Source organism: Oreochromis aureus, linkage group 12 (assembly GCF_013358895.1).
Source record: "Oreochromis aureus strain Israel breed Guangdong linkage group 12, ZZ_aureus, whole genome shotgun sequence".
NCBI lineage: Eukaryota > Metazoa > Chordata > Actinopteri > Cichliformes > Cichlidae > Oreochromis > Oreochromis aureus.
Genome location: NC_052953.1, coordinates 37966201 through 37974647, shown reverse-complemented (window position 1 = coordinate 37974647; position 8447 = coordinate 37966201). Strand labels below are relative to the sequence as shown.

The following is an 8447-nucleotide window of genomic DNA, read 5'->3' as shown; positions in this document are numbered from 1 at the left end:
GTTTGTTGTAAACCTCGTAAATCACTCCACAGCGACCAGTTAAATCCCATGGCACGGCAGGACTCGCCCCTCCCTCGCCACCTCCTCTTGAAGGCTGATGACCACCAGTGACTCAGATGCTCTGATTTCTGGAGAACATCGCTCTCATGAGCTGTGTTTAGTTCTTGGGTAAAGTTCACCATGCTCCACTTGATCTGAAGTCCCAAAATACAGCATAAGGAGCAGCCCCGGGTCATGGTAATAAGGGCATGCTGTCTGCATCTTGGCTGCAGATTTAAACATTTCCAATTCGAGCTCCAAGTCATGCAATTCTAGAGGGAGACACAAAAATAAACTGAGCTGAATGATGGGTGTGGTACTTTCATGCATGTGGTCCTCATTTTGTTGGTGAACTCAAATGTTCATTTTTACACCCGTATATCGAGGTTCATTAACGGGTGTAAGAAAAGACTGTAGATTTGATGAGTACGGCACTAACAGTGTGTCCAGTCATGAACTCTATCACAAAACTGAACATGTTGTGATGGAATAATGATGTCCACACATGCTGTGGTGATGAACGCTGACAATTTGTGGCCTTGTATGGATAAATCAGGATAAATCTTGACCTGCTCCTGTTCATGTCAGCAGAGCCTCCCCATTATTAGCATCATGTAGCATCATGGCATCACAGTACCTCTAATAGAAAACCTTTGGTCTCCTATGTTGCACTGTGGAGCCAGAAATTATACTATTGAGCAATATCATTCATGTGGATGGGTGGAATTGAGTTCATTTAAGGTGGCACTCCCCCTCACAGGCCTCCACTGTACTGAGGCCTTTCTTCACTAAGAGGAACTTCCTTTGCGTGATTCAGCCACATTTAAAGATACACACCCAGCCCTGCAACAATCTGGACCTCTGTGTAAACATAAAGGCATACACATCCATGCATAACTCAGCTGAACACGGCTGAGAGTGTAAAAAACAAACATATCATCTCTGGCATCAATCTTTAGTTCTAGAATAACACCATACCCTAACCATGCCCCTCAAATAAAAAGGTATAAAGCAAAACTATTTGTGATGACAGACTGAATCAGTCAGGGACATCAGATGTGTTTGATAATGTAGTCCAACCCATCAAGCAAATGAATGTTCACCCAGTGCATTTAATGAAGATTTCAAAACCAAATCGAATCATTTGGCTCAGAACCCTCCAGTGTTCATTCGATCAGGTTGCAGATCCATCCATGTTTTATTTTTTTGAATTTTCATGTTTGGGACACGAATTAAAAAGCTTTTACCGAAATAAAAACTGTCCAGCTCTGGCTTTGTTCTGCTTATGATTAGGAGACAAGAGAAGAAACGACGGGATGATTGGCGTGCCGTGGATTTGTGATTTGCACACAATAGTATGGCTGCGACTTCTTCCAAAAAGAAATGTAGATTCGTGCCATGTGACAGATCTTTCAAGTTAAGCTTTAAGTTATTAGTAGAAGACAGAAAGTTTAAAGTACGTAACATATTGCAAACACATTCGGGCTCAAAATAAAGTGTAAACGGAAATAGGACTCACGACTGCTCAAGTGTAAAGAACGGCAATGTGTGTTTAATTAAAGCCCTTTGGGTTATTTCCTGTAGCAGAAAGAAAAGGTCAGCTGAACAGGATCTAAGAGCAGAGAGGGGACAGTGAGTATGTGGCACCATCCTTTCTAGAGATGCACTGAAATGTGTAATGAATCAGTCCTCTTTCTATCCCCAAGCTTCATGAAATCCTCTTTAATACTGAATAACAATCCAATTATGAAGCACTTCTCTGAGCTCGTCTAAGAGAACTGGCACACACTCAATAATGTCCCATGTTCTCTGCAAAGGGGGGCTTCCCTGAGGTTTAGGCAGTGAGAAGCACACCAAAGAAGGCCATTGTGTTACACACAATGAAGGCCTTTGGAAATTATGGAGGAGGAGAGGTTGTGTCAGGACCTCGCATCAACATTTTGTCAGAGATGCACAGACAAAGATGTTCTGAAACACCCACTGATTTTGGCATGACTAGATAACAGGTAGTCTGGCACATGCAGAGATAAATAAAATAAACAAATGGAGCTGTAGAGTCCCTTTCCAAATCTGATCAAACATCTCTGGCAAGGAAAGAAGCCCAGTCTGTTGGTTGTGTGAGGGGAATATGCATCTGCCAGTAATCAGGAACAATAGAGCTGTGCAGCATCTGGACTTTAATAAATCACTGAAGTAATATTACATAAATAAGAAGATAAAGTGAACATTTAGCAATACCTTGCTTCATATTCATTATTGTGCATTAAACCAAGCTGTACAGTCAGCATGTTGCCAAAGCCTCTTGGAGATCAGGGCATGTGTGCGCCAGATCTTTCTATTCCGACTGCTTACATTCTTGGTTTCTAGAATTTGTTTTCTTTGTATCTGTTCAATGAGCTCAAGCTCGAGTTTAACCTCTTAACATCCACTTGAGATAAATTTTAATACCCCGCCTAGACTTAGAGTAGGATTTTACCAATGACGAGAACGTGGACCCAAAGAGGCAGAATGAGACACGGACAGGCTGAGGCGCAAAACACAGATTCTATTTAGAAAAAGTCTCACAGGGAAATGTTTGTGTGGGACAGAACTAGAGTGCCTAAACTATTCATGAGACGGAGGAAACATGTAACACAGGCGTAGGTGTTCTGGGATGGAAAGAGAGAATGATTAGCTGATAAGGGGAAACCGGGGTGAGGATGAACTAAATAACCTAACACCAAGGGACTTATTTTAAAAGTAGACGCAGAGTGTCCTGGGAGGGGAACGGCTGCAGGGTGATCATCCTTGACGACTGTGCAGGAATTGAGAGATGGACCTGGGAATGTCCAACAGCCCAAGGTAAATGGTAAATGGCCCATATTTGTATAGCGCTTTACACATTCAGTCATCCACCCATTCACACACAGGTGTGTGGAAAGCTACATTGTAGCCACAGCCACCCTGGGGCGCACTGACAGAGGCGAGGCTCCCGGACACTGGCGCCACCGGGCCCTCTGACCACCACCAGTAGGCAACGGGTGAAGTGTCTTGCCCAAGGACACAACGAGCGAGACTGTCCGAGCCGGGGCTCGAACCAGCAACCTTCCAATTACAAGGCGAACTGCCAACTCTTGAGCCACGATCGCTCCGGTGAGGGAGGCAGGAGGGCAGAGTGAAACTGAGCGTGTGTCCAGGATCCAAACATCCAGAGAGGCGAGTGTTCAGACCGGAAATGTTTCCGTAGCAACACTGGAGGCACAGACAGAAAGTAGATGAGACATAAAAAACACAGAATGCAAGAACCAGAGTGAGATGTACTAACAGTGGTTAGCAGACAAATTGGTGGAGGGTAGATAAGCTGCTGACTTTTAACACTGGCTCATGATCTCTGGACTGCTGTTAGGTGAGCCCACCAGGTGCGTTAATGAGAGCCCTGCCCAAAGGTGGGGCTGCGAGTGAAGACAAGGGAAAGCCACAGCCTCTCATCCAGCCTCTGACACCTTCCACCCTTTTTCATCTGGGTGGAAAACTTTTGAGACAAAATGTATGAGGATTCATTTGAAGTGTCACTTGTTTATCAATTCCTTAAACAAACTGACTAAAAAGCACACGGTACAAGAGTCTGAGCCCGTCATGGTCAGTCGAACTTACTATTTATATTTCAGTTTATTAGTTCACTGTGTTTCTCCCTCTGTTTTCCTTTTGTAGCCACATTTTCCTGTTTGTTTATCGTTATGTAACTTCTGTTTTCCTTTGCCAGTTAGTTTTCTTCCCCTCATGTCTTTCCTTCAAACTTGGTCCGAGCGTCTCGCAGCCTCCCTGTACGCTCCCTGCCAGTAATGAATGGCAGGCTTTGTGAAATACTGAAACATTGGAATCAGTTGTGCAGAATTGTATCAAGGTTTCAAAGCAATCTCACACCCAGCTCCACTTGTTGGCAACTATTGCTGTCATCACATTTCAATAACGCTATTTTGTGAAATAATAACAAAGACAAATGTTGCACAATTCAAAACAAAGCAATCTTTATACCTGACTAATGATAAGAAGAAATGAGAAATACAGCTATAAACAAGGCAATAAAAAAGAAAAATGAACAGTGTGCTTTAGTAGATGAGGCTGCTGCAATGCACAGAAAAACAATTCATAAAACAAGCTGAACAAAAGCTGCTGTAGTTCTTAAATTAGGCTGAACTGGCTTCACTTCTGTTAATTATTACCCCAACCTTGAAAAACAACTCAAAGATTTGCAGCACTGCAGAGATGTAAAAGTGTCTATTGTTATGCTCCTGGAGTTATAGTATACACTAAACATTTCAACTACATTACTTGAAACAGTTAGTTTTACATTGTTTTAGTTTGTTGATTACGTAGATGTTTTATTTAGGACAACCAAAGTCCCTAAAATTACTCTGGTTTAAAGAAACCACATAATTACTGTAGTGTACTTATAGTCTGATTAATTTAACGGAATACAATGGTACAGATATTTACTGTAGAAATAGAATGGTTGAGCTATACATTGTGGGGTAACATACATTTAGAGGGTGTACTTGGGTATTTTCAGCAGTTGAGCCTTTTATCTGTATTGGATTAATCAGCTGCAGCAGCTGTGTTTATGGGAAATTTTGACCAGCCTTTGAGAAGCATATTTGTGAGACACTGCTGTTCAATGAGAAGCCCTGGCTCACAGTCTCCACTCTACACGAAGTTAGGACTCTGTGCACGGCAGTCAAGTTCATCCACACCAAACTTGCTTAACTATGTCTTTGTGCACTGGTGCACAGTCATGCTGGACCAGGAAGTAGCCATCCCCAAACTGTTCACTCAAACTGAAATATGACAAATGTCTTGGTATGCCGAAGCATTAAGAATTCCTTGCAGTGGAACTAAGGGGCCATGCCCAACTTTTGAAAAACAACCCCACACCATAATCCACCAAACCTTACACTTGGCACAGTGCAGTCAGACAAGTACCTGTCTCCACTGCTCTAGAGTCCAGTGACAGTGTGCTTTACACCACTGCATCCGACATTTTGCATTACGCTGATGTACGGCTTGGATGCAGCTGCTCGGCCATGGGAACCCATTCCATGAAGCTCTCTACTCACTGTTCTCGAGCTAATCTAAAGACATGAAGCTCGGAGGTCTGCAGCAACTGACTCTGCAGAAAGTTGCTCTGTGCACTATGCATCTGCTGACCATGCTCTTTGGTTTTATGTGGCCTACCACATTGTGGCTGAGTTGCCGTCATTATATAACTATTATATAATCACTTGTTTATTTGGCTTAAATGTTACTGAGATTAAAAATGATATTTTGAGACTAGAAGAAGGCAGCAGAAGTTGACATTTTAGATCCACACCCAGAAAACTCCTGATTATGATAATCTGATCAAGAATCTAGGGACAATCAATCTAAAGTTTCTACCACCTAACATTTTGGCCATGCCTGTAATTGTTGCCACGGGGGGCCCAAGAACTATTTGGTCTTACAGTATTACCTGTGTACTGAGGGTAAAAAAGTTTAGATAATTTAGCAGGACAGCTGATTCCACAGGTTTATCAGCTTCTAGTTGTCTTACCTATATGTTGTTGTTTGGTATCCTGTTACTCCTGCCCACTCATTCGTATAAATCTTATTCAGTTGCAATAAAATTATTCTCAAATGTTTAAGAGAGTAATGCCCTTTCTTTCCAGCATTTGGACAACGATTATCTCATGTGATTTCAGTTCTTGTGAACTGAAATCACATAACTTTTATATGAACAAGACCGTAAAGCTGAAGTGCAAACTACACACCATCTACTGCTGCTTATATACAGCACCTGTTAAGACAACATGCTAACAAAAAGGTGCCATGAAAAACGCCTGGAGCTGAATTTATGTTGATCCGACCAGCCAAAGCTGTCCAGCAGGTAACAGACGCAGTGATGAGCAGTCAGGCTTGTAGCACTGTAGCCCCCGTTTCTACAGATGAATCACTGCAGACACTATGACGTCTTCAGCCTTGCTGTTGGGTTTGTGTTTATATTTCTACACTCAAAGAATGATCTTGTGTATGACTGTGTACCTCAGAGCATCATGTTGTAGAGTAATGCAATGCATTAGTTTAAAGTAACAGGTAATGTGTAATACATTCCTTTTCTGTCATGGCTACAGATTTATTGCACCCAGAAAGCACGCTATCACAAAGAACCTCACAGTAATGTTTATTTACAACATTCAATAAGGTGAACAGAGACATGAAGAAGGACTTACAATAAACGACTGGCAGTCAGAGCCTATAAAGAGGAACGGGGAGAATTAGCACAAGCAGCAGGTGTGTCACAGAGACTGGAGGGTATCAGTTTGAACTGGGAGACGTAGAAATCAGGGTGAGACCAATGCCAGATGGATTCATCACGTTGCCAACAACAAAAGGACCAAGATATCTGGTTTTGAATTTACAGGTGATGGCTTAGATCAGCGGTCCCCAACCCCCGGGCCTCGGACCGGTACCGGTCCGTGAGTCGTTTGGTACCGGGCCACGAGAGTTGAGGCTCAGGTGTGAAATGTATGGTTTTCAGGGTTTTTATCGGTTTTCAGCGTTATTTTGTTATCGTTTTTATCGTTAACTCGGTTTTCCTGGGTCTTTTCACGTGTGTTATGAATAAATCTTCTTTTTTTCGGTACCGGTACTAGTTTTATTTTGTTGTATTTATCCGCGACACCTTAAAGGCCGGTCCATGAAAATATTGTCGGGCATAAACCGGTCCGTGGCGCAAAAACGGTTGGGGACCGCTGGCTTAGATGATAAAAATACTTTCTGACCTGAATGATGTTTAGGGTCTGTGGCTCTTATTCTATTGGTTAAAGCATTGGTTCCGATCAGCAGTCCTGTGTAGGGCCTCCTGGTTCTGTCTCCACATGCTGGTGGTCCTAAACTGATGACACAGTCATCTGAGTAACAGACTTGGATCAAACAGGCTTCAAAGGGAGATGGATGTTAGTGTGTTATAAAGTGTGAGGGCCATCAATATGATTAGTGTCAGTGATGCAATGATTCCTGTTTGTTTTTCCTCGCGTGCATTTTAGCTGTCAGATTTCTTCAGTTCTGCACTTATAAGGAGACGACTTGGCACAGAAGGAAATATCAACTTGGATAGTCAAGTTTATCAGCTTCTCTAAATCCGCAACCTCACGTCTCGTAGCCAACTCAACCTTTAACTATATAATCCAAGCATGATAGAACTGATATACAATCTATAGCAAGTACTCTGGCCTATTTTACTTCATGAGTCTGGTTATATACAGACCAGAAATCACCAACAGAGCACAAATAAGACATCAACTCAGTGGGGTTGGAGACTAAATATACCCAGGCCGCAGTCATAGAGTCTCCTAACACACTGTAACAAGGCAGCCTTTTGTGGCTGGATTTACAGTGAGGACGACGCCTGAGACACAGTATGGTGGAAGCCAGAGGTGTCCACATATATCTAAAGGCATGGCACTGAATGGCAGTCTAAGCCTTCTAACAACAACAGCAACCACTCCCTCATCTAATGACAAATGGCAGCCAACTCAGCTGGTAAGGACAAAACCATTATTTACTCTCAGGTGACTTTACCAAATTCTAACATGTCACCAACATTCTGTAAATATATACACACATTTTACCATTCTCTGTTAATTAAATCTTTTATATTTTAACCTTACACCTTAAGCTTATGATGAAAAAAACCAAAAACCCACGTACAGAGATTCCCCACACTCCCTTCCCTCCTGGAAGTTTGAATGGTGTCCGGACCCCCGAGGAAACATTTGTCCAAACACCCCGGAGAGGACACAGAAAACACAGGTGAGTAATCACATCTCACAGCAGCTTCTTTGCACCAACATTCTTACCTCTAGACTTTGCACACACGTGCCTATGTTTTACCTAACAGTAGACCTTATTTGTTCCCAGTAACAAATCTCTCCTCCACACAGACAACCACCACAATCAATGGGGAGCAGCTGTGCAGGACCTGGAACAACAGGCTACCTGCTAATTATTAAAATACTCAATAAATATTCAATAAACAATTAAACCTATTGTGTCCAAATGGTTATTGATGTGCCAATCTATGCTTAAAGTGCAGTGATAAATCAAGTGCTAGTTAAAGTGCTTTTAATAAAGTGAGAAAGTGCTCCTGAAGTGCTGTACGAGTGACTTACTTTGTAGGCAGGGTCAGTCTGGGAGAGAACCACAGTCACAGCTGAGCATTAATACAGTCCTCATATAAGCAGCTCCACACGTCTGCCCACTAATCGACCTGAATGAGGAAAAAACACCCAGCCAGGCTCCACTCAGACCTTTTTTGATTAATTATGTGATAAAACATCTTCAGATTGTAACAATGAATGAGAACTACTCTTTCTGTGATGCCCAAGCTTTTAAAG

General features: G+C 42.4%; 1 long non-coding RNA gene across 1 annotated transcript; it reads right to left on the bottom strand.

Moving 5' to 3' along the window:
- Window positions 1-129: 129 nt before the first annotated feature.
- On the bottom strand, window positions 130-8362 carry LOC120443061. Its single transcript, XR_005615109.1, has 3 exons — window positions 8223-8362; window positions 6834-6946; window positions 130-311 (listed from the first exon to the last, which is right to left on the bottom strand). It is a non-coding gene; the product is annotated as an uncharacterized LOC120443061 (long non-coding RNA).
- Between the last annotated feature and the right edge of the window lie 85 nt (window positions 8363-8447).